The sequence below is a fragment of the Ornithorhynchus anatinus genome, chromosome 13 (assembly GCF_004115215.2).
Source record: "Ornithorhynchus anatinus isolate Pmale09 chromosome 13, mOrnAna1.pri.v4, whole genome shotgun sequence".
Taxonomy (NCBI): domain Eukaryota; kingdom Metazoa; phylum Chordata; class Mammalia; order Monotremata; family Ornithorhynchidae; genus Ornithorhynchus; species Ornithorhynchus anatinus.
This window is the reverse complement of record NC_041740.1, coordinates 19,777,623-19,799,865: the sequence shown is the minus strand read 5'-3', so window position 1 is coordinate 19,799,865 and position 22,243 is coordinate 19,777,623. Positions and strand designations below refer to the sequence as shown.

The 22,243-nt window shown below is 42.5% G+C and overlaps 1 long non-coding RNA gene across 1 annotated transcript in view; it reads left to right on the top strand.

The window, feature by feature from the left end:
• The window catches only part of LOC120638747, a 78,415-nt gene extending 66,217 nt beyond the window's left edge, over positions 1-12,198 (top strand). Inside the window, exon 4 of the long non-coding RNA XR_005660658.1 lies at positions 12,053-12,198. This is a non-coding gene — a long non-coding RNA (uncharacterized LOC120638747). The remainder of the gene's footprint in view (positions 1-12,052) is intronic.
• The last annotated feature ends 10,045 nt before the right edge of the window (positions 12,199-22,243 follow it).

Sequence of the window (22,243 nt, the reverse complement as noted above, 5' to 3'; positions counted from 1 at the left end):
GGAAAGCAGAAACATATGCTGATGTTCCTCTAGGTTGAGCATAAGAGGCTTCTTATGACTGATTTGCCCAATGAATCTAATCACCTCCACGGTCTCTCGTTCAGAGCACAAAACTTTAGTCAACTGAGGACTGGAGAAAGAGCCAGAGGCTCTAAGGGAGCAGAAGATGAAATTCCAAACTGGAAAGAAGAAACAAGTCACCCACTAAGAGGCAGGATGGGAAAGAAAATAATAATAATTCGGGTATTTGTTAAGCACTTACTATGTGTCAAGCACTGGAGTTGATGTAAGATAATCAGGTCAAACATAGTTCTTGTCCCAAATGGGCTCAGAGTCTAAGGAGAAGGAAGAACAGGTTTTTAATCTCCATTTTACAGTTAAAGAAACTGAGGCACCAGAAGAAGTCAAGTGATTTTCCCAAGGTCGAGACATGTGGCCGAGCTGGGATTAGAACCCAAGTCTCCCCCAACTCCCAGGCCCAAGCTCTTTCCACTAGGCCACGTTGCTTCTCTAATATTAATAATCACAAGAATGGTATTTAAGTGCTTATTTTGTGTCAAACACTGTGCTAAGCTCTGGGATGGTTATGAGCAAATCGGGTTAGACACAGACCCTGACCCACCTGGGTCTCCCATTCTCATTCATTGTTTTACAGATGAGGGAACTGAGGCTCAGAGAACTGAAGTGACTTGCCAGACATGAAGTGACACAGCAGACAAGTAGCAGAGCCGGGATTAGAACAAATGCCTTTCTGATTTCCAGGCTCGTGTTCAATCCACTATACCTTATCGCTTCCCCAGGGAAAGGGAGGCTAGACACAAGAGACCAGAAGAGACAAGGAAACCAACAATGAACTCTCAGAGAACCAGAGGATGAAAGTGGCAGGGAAAGCCTAGAATTTTGTCCGTGTAATTAGTGTGGGAGAACGGTGAAGTAGGGAAGTGAAAGATTACTTAGCGTCAGATGGAACCTTCTGGAAACTAGACCTGACTCTGGGTCTTGATGGGCCCAATGGGATGGAAAAGGCACAAAGCCTCAGCTCAGGTTGGAGGGAAGGTGCTACGATGCCCTTTGTTTGGTTGGAAAAAAAAAAACCCCAAACCCCCGATTCCATCCTGCTGAGTTGGATTTTCATGTGGATCCCAGGGAAATGCTTGATTAAGTTTCACAAAGCCTCTGGCTTCATCAGGCTTTGTGGCTTCCCAACAAACTCCTTTGTTAGGAAGCCAGAGTAAAACCACATATTTCAGCGGGCTAGTAAAATCCCATGCTTTATCCCTGAACTCCAGCAAGTAAGTTGAGACCACTTCAGTCCTGGAAATATTTGCTTTTCTTCCCTACCCTCTTCTCTGTCTCCTTTTCTGACTTTGGGCAAAAACAACAATAATAATAAAAATTGAGCTATTTGTTAGACCTTCCACAACTAACCCCTCATTTCCCCAGCTCCCTCTCCATTACCTATGCACTTTTTTCTGGTATTTATTAAGCGCTTACTATGCGCCGGGCACTGTTCTAAGTGCCGGGGTAGTTATAAGGCAATCAGCCTGGACACAGTCCATGCCCCATCTGGTGCTCACAGTCTAATTCCCATTTTACAGATAAGGTCACTGAGGCCTAGAGAAGTGAAGTGACTTAGCCAAGGTCACACAGCAGAGTGGCAGAGCTGGGACTAGATGCCTGGTCCTATTTAGATATGTACCCTTAGAGCGCTTGATAATCACCCCACCTTCAGCCCCACGGCACTTATGTATATACCCTTATATCCTGCCATTTCCCCTCTCTATGTTTTGTTTCTATTTCTGCTCCCCTCTTTAGACAGTAAGCTTCTCATGGGCTGGGATCATGGCTAGGCGAAGCAGTGGCTTGGTGGAAAGAGCCCGGGCTTGGGAGTCAGAGGTCATAGGATCCAATCCTGGCTCTGCCACTTGTCAGCTGTGTGACTGTGGGCAAGTCACTTAAACTTCTCTGTGCCTCAGTTACCTCAACTGTAAAATGGGGATTAAGAATGTGAGCCTCATGTGGGACAACCTGATTACCTCATATCTACCCCAGCACTTTAAACAGTGCTAGGCACATAGAAACACTTAACAAATGCCATCGTTATTATTATTACCAAGCCTACTGTATTTCCAAGTGCTTAGAATAGTGCTCTAGCACATAGTAAGTGCTTAATACATTAGAGAAACAGTGTTGCCTAATGGATAGAATGTGGTCCTGGGAGTCAGAAGGACCTGGGTTCTAATCCCAGCTCTGCCACTTGTCTGCTTGTCTCCTTGTAACCAGGGAATGTGTCTATGAGCTGTTATATTGAACTCTCAATCAGTCAATCAATCATATTTATTGGGCGCTTACTGTGTGGCGATCACTGTACTGAGTGTTTGGGAAAGTACACTTTAGCAGAGTCTTATGGTGAGCTTATAGTCTAGAAAAGGATTTGGAGACATCTTTGGCAGAAAAGCAGGTATAGGCTTGTAGCAACTTTTTTTTTGCAAAAATCATTCCAGATCCAGGATATTGATTTCCTAATAACTTAAATAAGAATCCCAAGATGCTATGCCCTTCTCTATTTTTTGCTGCTGCTATTTGAACTGTAAAAGTGGAATTCAGCATTTCCATTTCTCACTCTCAGTGAAATTTAAATGACTCCATTGTGTCCTGTGGGCATAATTTGAGAATGTTTGATGGAACTTCCGTTCTTTCTGCCATTATTAGGAGGTGACCTCTTTTTCCACAATGGATCAAGGACAATTATCCAGTGGCTCGGGAACCCTACCGCATGAGAAAGGGCCAAGAAACAAAATCTAATAATGCCACCATCACCCTAAAATTGAAGAAGGACAAATGAATCCATCAATCAATCAGTAGTATTCATTGAGTGCTACTATGTGCAGAGCACCGTACTAAGCACTTAGGAGAGTACAATCCAAAAGAATTAAGACACGTTCCCATCGCATAAGGAGCTTACAGTCTAGAGGGAGCTCACAGTCATGAAAGCATTGGGCCAATGAAACCGCTCAAAAATTCTTGATTGTAAATATGAGCCAAGGCAAGTGGGGGTGGCCAGAATAAGCCAGTTTTTTATGGGATTTGTCAAGCATTTATTATGCACTAAGCATTGTTCTAGGTGCTGGGGTAGATGCAAGCTAATCAGGTTAGACACAGTCCCTGTCCCACATGGGGCTCACAGTCTTAATCCCCATTTGACAGGTGAGGTCACTGAGACCCAGAGAAGTGGAATGTCTTGCTCAAGGTCACAAGGCAGTCAAGTGGCGGAGTCGGCATTAGAACACAGGTCCTACTGACGCCCAGGCTTGTGCGCTAACCACTAGGTTAAGTTGTTTCTCCAGTTTGTCAGTGACACATAAAGGCAAGCACTTGTGACACTCCAGATGGGTCGAATGCACTGGCCGTTTCTCATCCTTGAAATTCCATTTCATTTTTTAATTATTTGGAGAGCAAAGTTGAAGAACCCAGGTCCTTCTGACTCCCAGGACCACATTCTATCCATTAGGCAACACTGTTTCTCTAATGTATTAAGCACTTACTATGTGCTAGAGCACTATTCTAAGCACTTGGGAAATACAGTAGGCTTGGTAATAATAATAATGATGGCATTTGTTAAGTGTTTCTATGTGCCTAGCACTGTTTAAAGCGCTGGGGTAGATACGAGGTAATCAGGTTGTCCCACATGAGGCTCACATTCTTAATCCCCATTTTACAGTTGAGGTAACTGAGGCACAGAGAAGTTTAGTGACTTGCCCACAGTCACACAGCTGACAAAGTTCAGTGCTCTTCTTTGGTCTGTCAAATGTAGCCTTCTGGTTCTCTGTTTGTGCCCGGCTGGTTCTAGAAGGCAAGCTAGTAGAACTTGCAAACTAAAAATGACTGAGAGCTTTCATTAGTGACCTGCTACATAAAGACTATTTCTTGACACATTCGTGGGTTGGGTGAATGTATGGAGCAGAGATACCACTCTCCTAGGTTTAATTCACAGTGGGAATAAACTTCAACTGCTTGGATCCCAAGTACACCTTTGATCCCAAGAAGGTGGAAATTTTCCCCTTTCTTTTAACAGGCCCCCTCTGCACACCTTTTTTTCTTTATATGGTATTTGTTAAGCACTTACTGTGTGCCAGGCACTGTACTAAGCGCTGGGATAAAACCAAATTAATCACATTGGACACAGTCCTCGTCCCACATTGGGTCCACAGCCTTAACGATAAGGTAACTGAGGCACAGAGAAAAGTGGAATGACTTGCCCAAGGTCACACAGAAGACAAGGGTTGGAGCTGGAATTAGAATGCATGACCTTCTGCCTCCCAGGACCCATGCTCTATCCGTTATGACATGCTGCTTCTCATTATGCCATGCTGCTTTATCCAGATGATGATAAAGATAATCATGTAACTGTGCGTAATTGCCCTGCACATATTAAATGCTCAATAAATACCACTGATTGGTGGATTAATATGCTCCTGTTTTCTCTCACCAGCTCCTGACTGTATCCCAGTGCTTGAGGCTGGGCTTTCCTGGGTTGTTAAATTATTTGTTTTGCCTTCCCTGTTTGCCTGAGGCTCAGTCTATTCGCCAAATAGTAGTTATTCTGTTATTGTCCAGTCTCCTCACAAGTAGTAGTAGGGGTGATATTTATTGAGCACCACCTTGGTGCGGTGCAGTGTGGTGGATGCTAGGGAAGTACCGAATGAGGGCATGACACATTTCTTGCTCACAAGGAGTTTACATTCTAACAAGTCATAACCAGTGAAGATGAGAGGCTCTGATTCTTTCAGTATTGCGTTTTTGTTAACCATGTGAAATGTTGAGAAGCAATGTGGTCTGGTGGAAAGAGCACAGGCCCAGGAGTCAGAGGGCCTGGATTCTAGTCCCGGCTCCACCACTTGTCTGCTGTGTGTCCTTGAGCAAGTTACTTCACTTCTCTGGGCCTCCGTTCCCTCATCTCTAAAATGGAGATTAAGACTGAGAGCCCCACGCGGGACTTGGACTGTGTTCAACCCGATTAGTTTGTATCAAACCCAGTGCTAAATACAGTACCTGGCACAGAGTAAGCACTTGATAAATGCCATTAAAAAAATTAGGAAGTGTACAGATTTCACAATTTCTCTTTCAAACGGACATTCATCTCACCACGTATCGATTCTATCACGGAATCACTGCTTGTTTGCAAAGGGTCCCCAACAGCGTGAATCCATTTGCAGAAATAAAAGACACAGTTTGTCCTCCTGGGGGCTTGGTGAGAATAAAAGCTTAGATTCGAGTGCCAAAATGCACTGTCCCCAGCCCTGCAACACAAGCACACCAAAGAACCATATTTTCTCCCCTTATTGTGCCCTATGAAACATACCGATACACCTTTTGGGGCTCAGAACTTCTCATGGCCCTGAAATAATTAAGTTGGAAGATGTTATTAGCTTAGCCACTGCTTTTGTTCAGTTGACAGTTTTATTTAGGCTACACATTGGGAGGAGGGATTTCGAAGAATTTGTTCCGTTTGTTTCTTGAGAGGCTAACAATATCCCGGCCTTTAAACTTGGCTCCTACCCACGGAGAGTTAGTTAGCCTTTTGAATGTGGTGTGGATCCCAGTCAAGTGATTTTTTATCATTTATTTTTAACTTTATTTTGAAGAAACTTTTCAAGGCGAGCAGAGTTTTCTTTCCCTCCAAGCTTGACCTTTAAGTTTAAGAGGATTGTGCAGTTGTGGTAGATGATGAAAGACTCATTTCTTTTTCAATTCAAAGTTTTCATTTTTAGCTCGGAAGATGAATAAGAATAAAATCATCTGGGTTGGGCAGTGTGTGGGGAGGGTTAGCCCATTTTTCTCACGCTCCATCTCACTAGACTTGTAAGTTACTTGAGGGCAATGATGATGTTTATCTACTCTATCATATTGTAATAATAATAATAATAAAAAAGGTATTTGTTAAGCGCTTAGTATGTGCCAAGCACTGTTCTAAGTGCTTGGACAGATATAAGGTAATGAGGTTGTCCCACGTAGGGCTGATAGTCTTAATCTCCATTTTACAGATGAGGTAACAGAGGCACAGAGAAGTTTAAGTGACTTGCCCAAAGTCACACAGCCAGTAAGTGGCGAAGCCAGGATTAGAACTCACAACCTCTGACTCCCCAGCCTGTGCTCTTTCCGCTAAACCACGCTACTTCTCTGTAGTCACACCCAAGTACTTTATACAGTGCTGTGAACACAGTAAATGCTCAACAAATTCAGTTGGTTATTACCATTACTAGTAATAATGATAATTTGTGGTATTTGTTAGGGGCTTATCATTTGTCAAGCATTGTACTGAGCGTTCGGGTTGATACGAGATAATCAGGTTGGACACAATCACACCCTGTCCCCTCCCTGTCAGGAGGTTTTTCTGCTGAGACACAGAACTGAGTAAGTAGGCAGGCAGAAGGGTGGCTCGTGAAGGATATATAAAGGGAATTTTGGGTTGTAAGACACATTTTCAGCAGAAATGACCGGTGTTGTCCCTTTGGAGCAGTTGCCTCTGTAGCATCTGAAACCTCCTTGTGGGCAGGGAACATGTCTACCAGCTCTATCATATTGGACTTTCCCAAGCGCTTAGTACAGGGCTCTGCACACAGTAAGCACTCAATGAATATCATTGATTGATTGAGTGACTGATTTTTCTCTCACTTTAGTCAAGTATTTTTCAGGATTCCTGTTGAGCTCCTTCACCTCATGAAATGGTCTAAGGGGTTCATCAGCCAGTGAGTATTCACACCTCTCTTTGCAGAGCTGGGTAATGTAGCCCATCATTCAATCCATAGTACATAGGTTCATTCATTCAATCATATTTATTGAGTGCTTACTAGGTGCAGAGCACTGTACTAAGCGCAAATTGCCAGGTGGTGGACTAAGTAAAAAGGGAATAACCGAATGTCTCCTTCACGAGGTCATTTTGGAAAAGCAGCGTGGCCTAGTGGATAGAGCACAGGCCTTGGGAGTCAGAAGGACCTGGATCCTCATCCCAACTCCTCCACTTGCCAGTGTGTGATGTTGGGCAAGTCACTTCACTTCTCTAGTCCTCAGTTTCCTTACCTGTAAAATGGGGATTGAGACCGTGAGCCCCATGTGGGACCTGATTAGTGCTTAGTAGAGTGCCTGGCACAGAGTAAGTGCTTAACAATGCCATAAAAAATGTTTATAAGCTCGATATTCTGAAAGTATTCTATAAAGGTGATATTTTAGTCTTGTTACCACAGATATTTTGGGACAGATTTGGTGACCAAATAATTCATATTCTGTCATCATTCCATTTTCAAAAAATAATTGTAGCTCTATGTTAACCAATCTAAATTATTACAATGAATCCAGCTCTATCGTAGCTGTGAGCTGATAGGGACTCTCTCTGGGCAGAAATGACCGAACAGTAACAATCTAGCAAGGGAATAATATTGTGCATTACAAATGAAAGAAAATGGAACAAATGATATTTGGCTTCAAACCCCTTCAGAGAAATCACTGTGGTCATATGTGATTTGACTAACGCAGTATTCTCAACTCCACATTTAACACAGTGTTTACAAAGTTTAAAAAGGGCAGCCAGTCTTCACCGACAGCTCAGTTAAGATAGACTTATTATAGCGTTGAGACTATTTCTCAGCTCCATCATGTGCCTTTAGCAGTATGATTTACCAATCGAATAGAAAAATACTTTCCTAATATTCTACCACTGAAGAATCTGCATTCATATTCTGTTGATTTGTAGATGGTTTGAGCTGAAAAATATTTGTCACTTAGCTTATTCTTTTATGCACCTCCCCTCCCACAACACATTCATAACTTCATCTCTTCAGGAGAAATCCTGGGCCGATCACAGTTTCATCTGCCCTCGGAGTCTTAGCATTCTGTGATGACTCCGATTCTTCCCTTGAATGGGTAACGTGACAAATTATGTCCTAAGTCTCCCAGACCCCAGACATATGTTGGGAAGTTATAAATTCTGGAACTGGGCCTATTTGGTGGAAAGGCATCATTTATCATTGTGGAGAAATGTCCTGTCAACACTTTCCATATAATACGGGTCCATTTTGAAAACCACAATGTCTCTATACCCTGACTGTTTTCCCCGAGAGGGAAACTTCAACCGACAAACTTTGAGGAGGGAAGGTTTTTACTCATGGACAGTTTTCGAGCTTCAGTGGCAGAAACCTCTGAAGAATGATGAGAATCGGCTATTCAGGGCTGCAACTCGCTTTCTAAGGTTGTAGAGTGGAGCCACCATCTTGGTTCTCCATGGATCACTTCTGAAGGCCAACTACTTCCTCCCCAATATTTTGCTGTGGGAGTGGAGCTGATTATGTCACCCTCATGCTGTCGAGTCTGTGGAGGCAACGGCGCCTCCAGAGTGGATGCCTATGCTGGAGTCTCATGTCTGATCAATTAATAAATCAGTCAACAGTACTTATTGAGTGCTTATTATTTTCACAGCACAGTACTAAGCGCTGGGGAAAGTACCATACAAAAGATGACACCGTAAGCTTGTTAGACTTGAGAAGCAGCGTGGCTCAGTGGAAAGAGCACGGGCTTTGGAGTCAGGGCTCATGAGTTCGAATCCCAGCTCTGCCACTTGTCGGCTGTGTGACTGTGGGCAAGTCACTTAACTTCTCCGTGCCTCAGTTCCCTCATCTGTAAAATGGGGATTAAAACTGTGAGCCCCACGTGGGACAACCTGATTCCCCTATGTCTACCCCAGTGCTTAGGACAGTGCTCGGCACATAGTAAGCGCTTAACAAATACCAACATTATTAGACACAGGCCCTGTACCATATAGGACTCACAGTCTTAATCTCCATTTTGCAGTTGAGGTAACTAGGCCCAGAGAAGTGAAGTGATGTGGCTTAGTGGAAAGAGCCCAGGTTTGGGAGTCAGATGTTGTGGGTTCTAATCCCAGCTCTGCCACTTGTCAGCTGTGTGACCTTGGGCCAGTGGCTTAACTTCTCTGTGCCTCAGTTCCCTCATCTGTAAAATGGGGATTAAGGCTGGGAGACCCATACCTGAAGTGGGTCCAACTTGATTAGTTTGTATCTACCCCAGTGCTTAGTATAGTGCCTGGAACCGAGCAAGTGTATAACAAATACCACTAAGAAAAAAAGCTGTCAAGAGAACTTTCAAGGAGAGCTGGGACTTCTTTTTCCTCAGGATGCTTTGACTGAATTATAGGATCTTATCCAATCTGCTCTCTTTTTTCTTCTTCTTATTTCAGAGTTCGGGGATTCATATATCATTCTGTCAGTTACCGGGGCAACTTGGCAATATCAGCCCAGACAGTACTTGAGGTTGCCTTGTCCTGACTTCCTCCACAGAGCAGCAGAACCTCCAAACCGCCGGGTCTAAAGTCAATCCTCTACAAATCCCATCGTCAATCAATCACCCAGTGATATTTATTGAGTGTTCACAGTGAGCAGAGCACTGTATTAAGCAATAAAAGAGTACAATACAATAGAGTTGGAAGATACAATCCTTACCCCACAAGACGTTTACAGTCAGAGTGATAACGTGGTATTTCTTAAGCACTTACTATAAACCAAGCACTGTGCTAAGCTTTGGGGTGGATACCAGCTAATCAGGTTGGACACAGTCCATGTTCCACATGGGACCCACAGTCTAAGTAGGACGAGAAGCAGATATTGAATCTCAAATGTACAGATTAGGAAACTAAGGAGCAAAGCAATTAAGTGACTTGCCTAAGGTCATACTTCATTTCTCTGTTTTTCAGTTACCTCATATGTAAAATAGGAATTAAGACCATGATCTGTAATAATAATGTTGGTATTTGTTAAATGCTTACCATGTGCCGAGCACTGTTATAAGCGCTGGGGTAGATACAGGGTAATCAGGTTGTCCCACTTGGAGCTCACAGCCTTAATCCCCATTTTACCGATGAGGTAACTGAGGCACCCAAAGTCACACAGCTGACAGGTGGTAGAGCTGGGATTAGAACCCACGACCTCTGACTCCTAAACCCGTGCTTTTTTCACTGAGCCACGCTGCTTCTCTATGTGGGACAGGGACTACTTCCAACCTGATTATCTCGTACCTACCCCAGTACTTAGTACAGTACCTGGCATTTAGTGAGCTCCTAATAAGTACCATAATTAATCTCCTGAAACATTACGGGTAATTGCTACTGGTAGGCTTTCCTTGAATACCGAAATTAGTGACCCAGGAGCATGTCTTTGTCATTTAAAATTGTTAATCACCTGAGCTTTTCCTATTCAGGATTATTTCTTAAATGAAATAACAGAATTTAAAAATTCATCATTTTGATTTTTATTCCATCCTCGTTATAATGATTAACTTGCTTATGTTGTTCTTTTGTGTAGGGTTTATAAATGTCCCCATCCGGATAACAAGCCCAAGGTTTTCCAGTTAAATTGAAATTAAAAACTCTTTTGCAATCTGCAGCTTTAAACTAGTTTTACTGCGGTCCAGTAACTTACATTTTGTCAGAGCTCCTACCCCGTCCTTTAAAGTTGTTGCTTAGATTAATCATGATAAAGACCGTCCCCTTGTTAAACTGATAATTACTTGGATGAATTGACTGGAAGTGGCATAGCACACGTAAATTAGTGTTTTTCACACTCTTTTTCTCTTTTTTTTTGACAAAAATCATTTTTACTGCCATGGTAGGGTTCTTATGTCTCCAACCTCAGACCTCTTGCAAACCACCTTCTTTCCTGCCTGGAATTCTCTCTCCCTCCAGATCTGACAGACCCCGGCTCTCCCCATGTTCAAAGCCCTACTAAAACCACCCCTCCTCCAGGAAGCTTTCCCCACTTAATTTATCCCCCCCCCCAGGTTATATCAATCAGTCAATCAGTGTTATTTACTGAGTGTTTACTGTGGCAGAGCACTGTACTAAACAGGAAAAACCTGATCCCTGCTCATGATAAGCTTTCAGTCTAGAGGGAGGAGACAGACATTAAAAAAAAGTTATGGCTGTATATAAATTTTATATATATATATAGAGAGAGAGAATATGTATATATCCACATATCCACTTCCCTCTCCCACTGTCCCTCAGCTCACACTCTTCATTCTTCTCAGTTGACCTGCTCACTGTGCCTCCTTCCATTTTATTTAGTTTTTTAAGTTATTATTATGGTATTTGTTTAGCACTTACTACGTGCTAGGAAGTATACTAAGCACTGGGGTAGATACAAGACAATTAGGTTGGACACAGTCCATGTCCCACATGGGGCTCATAGCCTTAATCCCCATTTTACAGATAAGAAAACTGAGGCCCCAAGACATTAAGTGACTTGCCTAAAGTCACACAGCAGACATGTGTAGGAGCTGGGATTAGAACCCAGATCCTTCTGACTCCAAGGTCCGTAGTCATGCCTCTAGGCCGTGCTGCTTCCAGTAGGAACCTTGCTCCACTATCTTTATTTAACAAGAAATCATTCCCTTTCAATTGAAAGGTGAATTGTCAAAATCCTATGCACGATTTGCATAAGGATGGATGGTCTTCCCTGGGAGACTTTCATTTTGCCTTGGGTTGCAGTTCAGTTTGTAAGTCTTCATAACAAGCAAGGAGGTTATGAATGAGCTATTAAAAGTCAGGTTTTTAGAGTGGATTTTGGGTGCATTTTCAGTGTGAAAATAAATATGTCAAATCCTCTTTCAGTATTTTAACATACTTTCATTATGAGAACTGAATTTACTCCAGTTATAAAGTATCATTTTTTGTAATACTTAAGCATTTTCTATGTGTCAGGCATAGTACTAAGAGCTGAGGTAGATATAAGATAATTAGGTTGGACACAGTCCATGTCCCACATGGGGCTCACATCTTTAATTCCCACTTTACAGATGAGGGAACCAAAGCATAGCGAAGTTAAGTGACTTGCCCAAGGTCACACACAGTTGACAAGTGGCAAAACTGGGATTAGAACCCAACTCCTCTGACTTTCCACTAAGACCATGCTTGGCTTCTCGATTATTGTGCTTCTGTTACATCCCGCCTCTCACCCGCATCTTCTTCCTTCTCCTTGTCTTTTTCAAGGTTGACAGAGGATAATTGTTACGGGGTAGAAATGCCATCACACTTCATCTGAGAAGCTCCACACAGCCCTCCCAGAAAGAGCCAGGACTTGAGAGTCAGAAGACCCAGATTCTAGTCACGGCTCCCCTGCTTGCCTGCTTCGTGACCTTGGGTAAGTCATTTATCTTCTCTGTATCTCATTTTCATCATCTAGGGAATGTGCACACCTACTGTGTTATATTGCAGTCTCCCAAGCACCTAGTACAGTGCTTTGTACATGATAAATTCTCAATAAATGCAATTGATTGATTGATTGATTGTAAAATGGGGTTAAGAGACCTTTTCTCCCTCCCTCCCTCTTAGACCACGAGGGAGAAGGACTGTGTGCGATTATCTTCCGTCTCAGCACTTACCACAATGAGTGGCACACAGTAAGCACCTGATGCATATCACTATTCCTATTATTCTTGCGATCAGGAACAGTGAATTATCCAGAGCCAGAGGTGAAGAAAAAGGAGACGGAAATGGATCTGGGATTAAGTGATGGGAGATTCGCGGCTTCAAGGGAAAGGGCTAGAAAGCTAAAAATGAAGAGAACTGAAAGGGATATATTGCAAGTGGATGGGGAAGGAAGGAAGATCGTTTCCAAACAGGTGCAAAGGGGACAGCGAGCCAGAAGGAAATTGCAGGAGGGAAAGGAGAAGAACAGCAGATGAATATTAGCAACCTAAACTAACCCTTGCCGTGAGAAAGGTCAGTAAAGGTTAGTGAACCTCCTCTGAGTAAGAGAAAGAAGCAGTGTCTCGCACTGACATTTTTGGAGACAAGCTCATAGATCAGCAGGAGGCTTCTTCAAATCCTGGCTCAAAGAAGGCAGAATCACAATGAAAAGGGCAAAGAAGATGGGAAGCAGGCAATGAGATCAAAGATTTGGAATGGACTCTGCTGACAGGTGTTGATTGGTGAGTGAGTCATTTATGTTTACTGAGTTTTACTATGTGCCGAGCACTGTACTAAGCTCCTGGAAGAGTTCAATATAAGAGAGACATTTCCTGCCCACACGAGGTTATGGTCTAGAGAGGGAGACGGACATTAACATAAATAAATGACAGATATGTACATGAGTGATGAGGTGCTGAGAGGGTGGGATGAATAAAAGGAGCAGGTCAGGGTGATGCAGAAAGGAGTAGGAGAAGGGGAAAGTGGGGTGTTCAGTCAGGGAAGGCCTCTTGGAGGAGATGCACCTTCAATAAGGCTTTGAAGCGGATGGGAGAGTCATTGTCGGATATGAGGAGGAGGGAGGGTGTGCCACCCCAGAGGCGGGACGTGGGTGGGAGGTCAGTGGCAAAATAGACAAGATCAAGGTAGAGTGAGTAGGTTGGCATTAGAGGAGCAAGATGTGTGGGCTGGGTTGTGAAAGGGGAGTAGCAAGGTGAGGTGGGAGGGGCAAGTTGATTGAGTGCTTTAAAGATCGGTGGATTGGTGCAGATTGTGTGACCTTGGGCAAACCACGTATCTTCTCTGTGCCTCAGTTACCTCATCCTTAAAATGGGGTTGAAGACTGTGAGCCCCATGTGGGACAACTTGATTAAAGTGTATCTACCCCAGCACTTAGAACAGTGCTTGCCACATAGTAAGTGCTTAACAAATACTATAATTATTATTATTATAAAATATTGCCAATCAATCCCTCAGCCAACTTACTGAGCTTCTGCTAGGTCCAGACCACTGTATTAAGTGTCAGGGAGAGTACTATGGAGTTGATAGACATGATCCTCATATCTCATATCTATATCTATCTCATATCTATCCCAGTGCTTAGAATAAGCAGCTTGACACAATGGAAAAATCATGGGCCTGGGACTCAGGAACATGGGATCTAATCCCAGCTCTGCTACTAGTCTGCTGTGTGACCTTCTACGAGTCACTTAACTTCTCTCTGCCTCAGTTTCCTCAACTGAAAAAAGCAATTCAAAATTGTTCTCCCTCCTACTTAGACTATGAACCCAATGTGGGACCGTGTCCCACCTGATTATTTATGTGTATTGATATCTCTCTCCTCCTCTAAACTGTGAGCATGCTATGGGCAGAAAATGCATCTGTTTATTGTTGTACTCTCTCAAGCACTTAGAACAGTTCTCTGTACATGTAAGCGTTCAATAAATAATAATGTTGGTATTTGTTAAGCGCTTACTATGTGCAGAGCACTGTTCTAAGCGCTGGAGGAGATACAGGGTAATCAGATTGTCCCACGTGAGGCTCACAGTCTTCAAATACAATGGAATGAATGAATTTATACCATTATTACAAATTGGCAGGAGGAACAGACATTGAATTAATTTATAGACAGAGAAGCAGTGTTGTCTGATGGATAGAGCACGGGCCTGTGAGTCAAAAGGACCTGGATTACAGTGCTCTGCACACAGTAAGTGCTCAGTAAATGCACGGGCCTGTGAGTCAAAAGGACCTGGATTACAGTGCTCTGCACAGTACAGTAAGTGCTCAGTAAATGTTGATTGATTGACTGATTAACTTGGAAGAGGATAAATGAAGTGGGGAAAGCTTCCTGAAGGAGAGGCGATTTTAGTAGAGCTTTGAACATGGGGAGAGCAGTGATATGACAGATATGAAGGGGGAGGGAGTTCATTCATTCATTTGTTTTTAGTGAGAGCTTACTTTGTGGAAGGCGGTGTGCAAGAGGTCCAAAATGAGAGAGATAAGACCACCTAATTATTGTGGTATTTGTTAAGCACTTATTGTATACACCAGGCCCTCTACTAAGCGCTTTGGTAGATATAAGCTATGGCGGGTTGACACAGTCTCTCTCTCTCACATGGAGCTACCATCTCAATCCCCATTTTACAGTTGAGGTCACTGAGGCCCAGTGAAGTGACTTGTCCAAGGTATCACAGCAGACGAGGTGACAGAGTCTGCATTAGAACCCATGACCTTCTGACTCCCAGGCCCTTGCTCTATCCACTATACAAGATGATGCCAAAAATACTGTGAAAACGAGTAATGTACACGTGCTAAACCACTGCAGCTCATTTTATCAAAGTGATTATCAGTTTAACCAGGGCACTGTCTTATCATGATTAATCTAAACAAGATTTAAAGGCTAGGGGGCAGGAGCTCTGAGAAAATATAAGCAACTGAACCCCGTGTAAACCTAGTTTAAAGCTGCAGATTGCAAAACATTTTGTAATTTCAATTTAACTGGAAAACCTTGGATTTATTATCTGGATGAGGACATTTATAAACCCCACGCTAAATATCGATGTAAGCAAATTAATCGTTCTAATGAGGGGAGAATTAATGAAAAATATGATGAAAAATTCAAAGAATTCTGGCATTTTCTTTAAGAAAAAACCAGCATATGATAGGCTCAGGTGATTCATAATTTTAAGTGAAAAATACGTATCCCTGTGCCATTAATTTCTCAGCTGTCCTAGGAAAAGCCTGCCTCCAAAACACTTGAAGTTTCAAGAGAAAACTATAGATAGAGTTTATTATCCACATCCCATCAAAACAAATTTTTAGGGAATTTAAGTGCTTATTATATGCTAGGCATTGTACTAAGCACTAGGCTAGATACAAGATTCGACACAATCCATGTCCCATATGTGGATCACAGTCTTAATCCCCATTGTACAGGTAACTGAAGCTCAGAGAAGTGAAGTGGCTTGCCCAAAGTCACACAGCTGACAAGCGGAGGATCCGGGATTAGAACCCAGGTCTTTCGAAGGGGGTATAGCGGAAGTACAGTCATGATTGTGGTCACAAGGAGACAGAATAATAATAAAAATGATGGTATTTTTTAAGCACTTACCATGGGCCAAACACTCTTCTAATCAGTTTGTCCCATGTAGGACTCACAGTCTTCATCCCCATTTTACAGATGAGGTAACTGAAGCACAGAGAAGTTAAGTGGCTTGCTGAAGGTCACACAGCAGGCAAGTGACAGAAGATTGTATGGCACTGGAGAAATTGTCTTTCACTTGCTAAGTGCTTCTAAGAGCAAAGTCCTGGGCTAAACACTGAGTGAGATCAACCATAATCGGATTTTGATTGATTGATCGATTGTGTTCTTCCAGACCTCTGTAACAGACTAAGGTGAACTCAGCCAGGAAGATGGAAAGGAGACAAACCAAAACCAAACAAGAATCTGGGGCCAAATTTTTTTTATGGTGTCTGTTACGTGCTTACTATGTGTCAAACACTGTTCTAAATTCTGGAGTCGGTACAAGTTAATTAGATTGGGTGCAGTCCCTGGCCCGCAAGGGGCTCTCGCATCAGTTTTACAGCATTAGGAAAGTTACACAATGCTTTTCTCACAGATCCAGCCTCATCTGCAGGGTGCCGTTTCCATTCTAATCACTCCACATGGCGACCTAGATGAAATACTTTTCAATTTTATTTCATTTTCCCTTAAATTAAAAATTGATTAATTTTTTTTTCCATTTCTTCAAGAAGAATGTAGGCAGGAGTTTGGAACTAATTCTAGTTAATTAACAGGCAGTTATTGAATCCTCAAGTTGCGGCCCATTCCATCTTCACAAAACCTTCAGGAGCCTCCGCTTCCTCTTTATCCAAACTGCCACCAGACTGGCAGTTGCCGTATCCCATCTCACCATCCCATGGAGGTTCCCATCCCACAGCCTCCTCACTGGCTTCTCTGCCTCCGGTCTTTCCCCTCTCTGGGCCCTCATTCGCCCGAGAAGCAGCACGGCCTAGCGGCTAGAACCACGGTCCTGAGAGTCAGAAGGACCTTTGTTCTAATTGTGACTCCACCTCTTGTCTGCTGTGTGACTGTGGGCAAGATGCTTAACTTCTCTGTGCCTCAGTGACCTCATCTGTAAAGTGAGGATTACAACTGTGAACCCCATGTGGGACAGGGACTATGTCCAACTGGATTATTAATAATAATATCTGTTAAGCGCTTACTATCTGGCATTCATTCATTCAGTCATATTTATTGAGCACTTACTGTATGCAGAACTCTAAGTGCTGTGATAGATAGAAATATTCTGGTCCCTTGTCCCACATGGGGCTCACTCTCTTAATTCCCATGTTGCAGGTGAGGCCACTGAGACCCAGAGAAGTTAAGTGACTTGCCTAAGAGCACACAGCAGACATGGCGGAGCCTGGATTAGAACCCAGGTCCTTCCAACTCCCAGGCCCATGTTCTATCCACTAAATCACACTGCTACTACTTGAGTTTGTGCCCCCTAAGCATTTGGATACCTACTCCCCTCATCTCCCACAGCACCTTTATATGTATTTCCTTAATCCATTGCCTCTCCAGCCTGGAATTCATTTTTATGACTAGCTCCCCCTGCTAGACTGTAAGCTTTTAGTGGGCAGGGATCACCTCCATCAACTCTATCGTACTCTCCCAAGCTCTTAATACAGTGCTCGCCAGGGAGTAAGGGCTCAATAAATACACACTGATTGATTCCTGGAAGGGATATGATTTTAATAGGGCTTTAGAGAGGCATATTGGATATATTGGGTATGAAGGGAGGAAGAGAGCGGAAGAGGGAGGGATTGATGAAGATACGAATCAGAGAATAGTCATGCTTTCTGATCTCAAGAGGTGTACCAGAGGCTCAAGACCAACACAAATGGTAAAGCAGTACGACCTAGTGGATAGAGCACGGGTGTGGGAATCAGAAGGACCTGGGTTCTAATCCCCACTCTACCACACATCTGCTGTGGGCCTCAGCTACCTCATCTGTGAAAAGAGGATTAAGATTGTGAGCCCTGTGTGGTACAGGGGATGTGTCCAAGCTGATTAGCTTGTATCTACCTCAGTGCTTAGTACAGTACCTGGCACATAGTAAGTGTCTAACAGATAGCATGCAAAAAATGCAATGCCTACATGCAGACACACAATCCACAAACACAGACTCCCACAAATCAGTTTATGAGGAACTGGGGGAGTAGAGCAATAATTGGAAATTATACAGGTATAAGACTGGAGAAAGCCTTATAACATCAGTGAGACCCGTAGTGCAATATAGTACAGTGCTAAATGCTTAGTACAGTGCTTTGCACTCAGTAAATACCATTGATGATGGTAAAGGGGAGGCAGAACGTGATATTACAGATGAGAGATTGGCCCATGCATAGTGGATATTTTACTCTTTAGGTTCTCATTTCAGGCTATAAGAAGATTTTAATATGCATCGGTTCAGGCGGGGAAAAAAAGTTTTTTCAGTGTGTGGAGTGATTGTCGTCATCTTGAACATTTTAGGGTTTCTCTCTAGGAGTCAGGAAATAAGAATTGTATTCTGTAAGATTTTCATCAGCCTTTAAAAAATGCATCTACTCTAACAAATTAGCTGAATAATTTAAGGTCCCAAAATAGATTGAAGCCTCAGATCTCCAAGATTAATTTCGACATTCTTTCTGGAGAAGAAACACCCAAAGCGCCAACATAAGGATATTATATTTTAGAGAGGAAACCTAGGATAAAATGAGAAACCAGGGATAAACACTATAAGGAATAGGCAAAAAAGCAAACAAACCAGTAACCTACTAGAAGCGTGGAGGCTACTAAATATCACCATATTAGAAGCCCAAGAAAAGTATGTTCCGCAGAACAAACAAAAAACAGGCTACTAACCAGAAATCCAGTATGCTCACTGGTAACAAGAAGCCATCAGAAAGAAAAAAAAAGTTATCTTTACAAAACCAAAGGGTTAACCAAAGGAAGCCCTTAAAGTGTAGGAGAGAAGGGGAAAATGGAAAAATTGTACTACTTTCTATTGCCAGCAAAATTCTGGCCTTTTCCCAATCTGGAAACTTTATAGGTAAAAAGATGGTGGTTGAATTCCTCTTTCCACTTCCATTTGCACCATTAAGAGAACAAAGATTTGAAATATGTGAGCCCCATGTTAGACTACGAGCTTCATATAGGACAGGGAAGTCTCCAATTGGTTTATCTTCTATCTGCCCCAGTCTTAGTCTAGTTCTTGGCACATTGTAAGTGCTTAATTAATACCAGAATTATTATTTTCTCCACTAGGGATAGTTTGGCTCAGACAGGCTCTACAAGTAGGAAAAAGTACAAAGAACCCAGAAAGAAAAATGTCTTGGTTCAATTCTTCTCGGGGGATCTTGTGAATTTTTGTAGTAATCATCAGTAGACCTAAATGTAAATATGTAGTTAGACCAAGAGTTAATTATTCATATGTGGTAAAGGGTGTCCACTACAACACAACCCTAGCTACTGACTGAGGAGAAAATCAGGATTACATTCAACACGCAGTCCATCAATCAATCAGTAGTATTTATTGAGTGCTTACCACATGCAGAACATTGTACTAAGCACTTTGGCAGAGTACTGTATAACATAGTTCTGTTATAAACGCACAAAGCTAGAGTGAATTCAGTTTGCCAGCAAATGTTATTATGGTTATCACATTTTCAACTCAACTGCTTGAGATTTTATTTTAGTCTCTGTAAAATTACTACATATGTTCATTTTTAAAATGGTATTTAACCATTATTAGAGATTTAAAAGCTTGAATCTGCTCAAAATTATTTTGAGGGTCGAAATAAACGGCTCACATTCTCCATAAACGATCCGTACATCTTCCTTGCCGAGAAGGAAATAGTCTAGTATTTCTGGTTTTAGGGATTGGAGGAAGTAAAAGGTTTATTGTTGTGCAGCCAAAAACATTATGATATTTTCAATTTTACCCGAGCTGTTAACTACATTTACACCCAGTAGTTAGACACATAATATTATTATGCAGTGACATTCTGTAGAGAGAGCCAACATTATTTATTCTGCACTTTGAATATGCTAGAATGTGGACGAAACAAATGCACGGCATAGATAGGTTTACAGATGCCTAGGAAACAAACTACATCATAATTCATTTCCACCTGAGAGAAGGTGATTAGCTTTGTAGCTGTCTTACGAATTTATGGGACAGTTCCCATGCCAGTGATTTGCAGATATGAAAGGCATTTAAGAAATATCCGAGTTCTTTTTCTGCTGCATTGATTTTGAATTAGATGTGTCAAGCTCAGATATCTCTTCCAAACACATACAGCAAATTCTCCAACAAAAGTTTGTTTTTAAATGTCCTCCCCCTGCAGTGTTTTTTACTAATTGCTAAATATCATCTTTCACATCCCTTTATCTATCATATCTATCTCTCTTGCGGATGACATTCGGAGATGCTACATTTTGACTGGAATTGGTAATATTAACATATGAAGAATCAATGATAATCATAATTGTGGTATATGTTAAGTGCTTCCTATGTGCCAAGCACTATACTACGTCCTGGGGTAGATACAAGATAAGATAAAACCCAGGCCCTGTCCCCTATAGGGCTCCTATTCTGAGGGATAACAGGTATTGAATCCCCACTTTCCAGATGAGGAAATTAATTCACAGAGAAGTTGAATGGCTTGCCCAAGGTCTCACAGCAGACAAGTGGTGGAGCCAGGATTAGAACCCAGGTTTCCTGATTCCCGGTGCTGCCTTCTTTTCACTAGACCACCTTCTCTTTAAGGAAGCAGAGGCAGCAGAACAGAAGGAATGCTCACAACTCTAGTGGAGAATGAGAATGTTCAGTCTTTTGCGACTCTGATAATAATAATGTGGTATTTGTTAACCGTTTACTTATGTGCCAAGCACAGAACTAAGCACCAGGGTCGATCATCAGGTCTCTGATGGGGCTCAAAGTGTAAGTAGGAGGGAGAACAGGTTTTGAATCCCCATTCTGTAGATGAGGTAACTGAGGTATAGAGAAGTGAAGTGACTTGTTCAACGTCACCCAACAGACGAGCGGTGGATCCAGGAGTTAGACCTGTGCTCTTTCCATTTTAGTCCCATTGATACTGGTACAGCAGTCATGGGATGTTTCTTTCTTAGATTCAGGGTATGTTTTTGCCATCAGTCTTTCCAAAATTGAACAGATTGGTGAGCGATGATTAGAAAAACAGTTCACTGAACCACAGACACACAAACTTTGTGAGTTACAACTATTTTATCCAGCACAGCCATGTAGCACTTCCCTGTCACAAAGAAAAACTTAAGCTAAATTTCCCTGTCACTATTACATCTTGTCCAATTAATTTTGCTCCGCTCATTTCTAAACATTCACCCGCTGGAGGCATTTATTTGCGGTTGGTGGGGCGTTTTGAGTCACAAAGTGGGAAATAAAAGTGAAGTCAGATCAATTTAACTTCTTTCACTGTTTTCCCCGACTGTGCTTGTTTCACCAGCATTTCCTTGTCATGGAGAATGGGAAAGGCGGTAGTCTAAAACAGTCTGTGTCTTTCAGGTTCCTTATTACAGTGTTGAGGGGTGATTTCAAAGGCATTTATTAAATGCTTGCTATGGGCTAACCCCTGGAGTGGCTATTAAATAAGACTGAGTCTTATGAGTCTGACCCTTCTTTTCTTGTCCAAACTCTTTGTCCTTCTGGTAAAGTAAGAGAGAAAAGAATTGTAGAATTCAGAGCAAGGCTCCCCCTTTCTCCACAGAGCAGTGTTATTGGGGATGGAAAAGCCGTGATGTTGATCGGACCCTAAACCTCTCATTCTTTAAGTTCCACCACAGTAAATAATCATAACTGTGGATTTTGTTCAGTGCTTACTATGTATCAAGCACTTTTCTAACAGCCGAGACTCATAGTCTAAGTAGGAAGGTTTTGAATCCCCTTTTAGCTTTGTTCTTGCTTAAGGGTGCTCAGTTCAGCACTTGGCACACAATAAGCACTCAATAAATACAATTTTTTTAATGGTATTTGTTAAGAACTTATTATGTGCCAGTTCCTGAACTAAGCCCTGGGGTAGATACAAGCTGATCAAGTTGGACACAGTCCCTTTCCCACATGGGGCTCACGGTCTTAATCCCCATTTTACCGACGAGGGAACTGAGGCCCAGAGAAGTGAAATGACTTGCCCAAGGACACACAGCAGATGAGTGGCAGAACTGGGATTAAAACCCAGGTCCTTCTGACTCTCAGGCCCGGGCTCCATCCATTAGGCCATGCCACTTCCTTGATTGAATGACCGATTGATCCGGCTAGGCTCATCACATCGACTCCGAAAGCAGAGAAGCTTGGATGTCAATGGAAGACCCGGTTTCGGCGCTAAATTGAGTAAAGGTCTCGGGACCCCGGGGGCCTAATTTGGTTCATTGAGTGTGCTAATTACCAGCTCGTGATGACCAACACCTTCTTC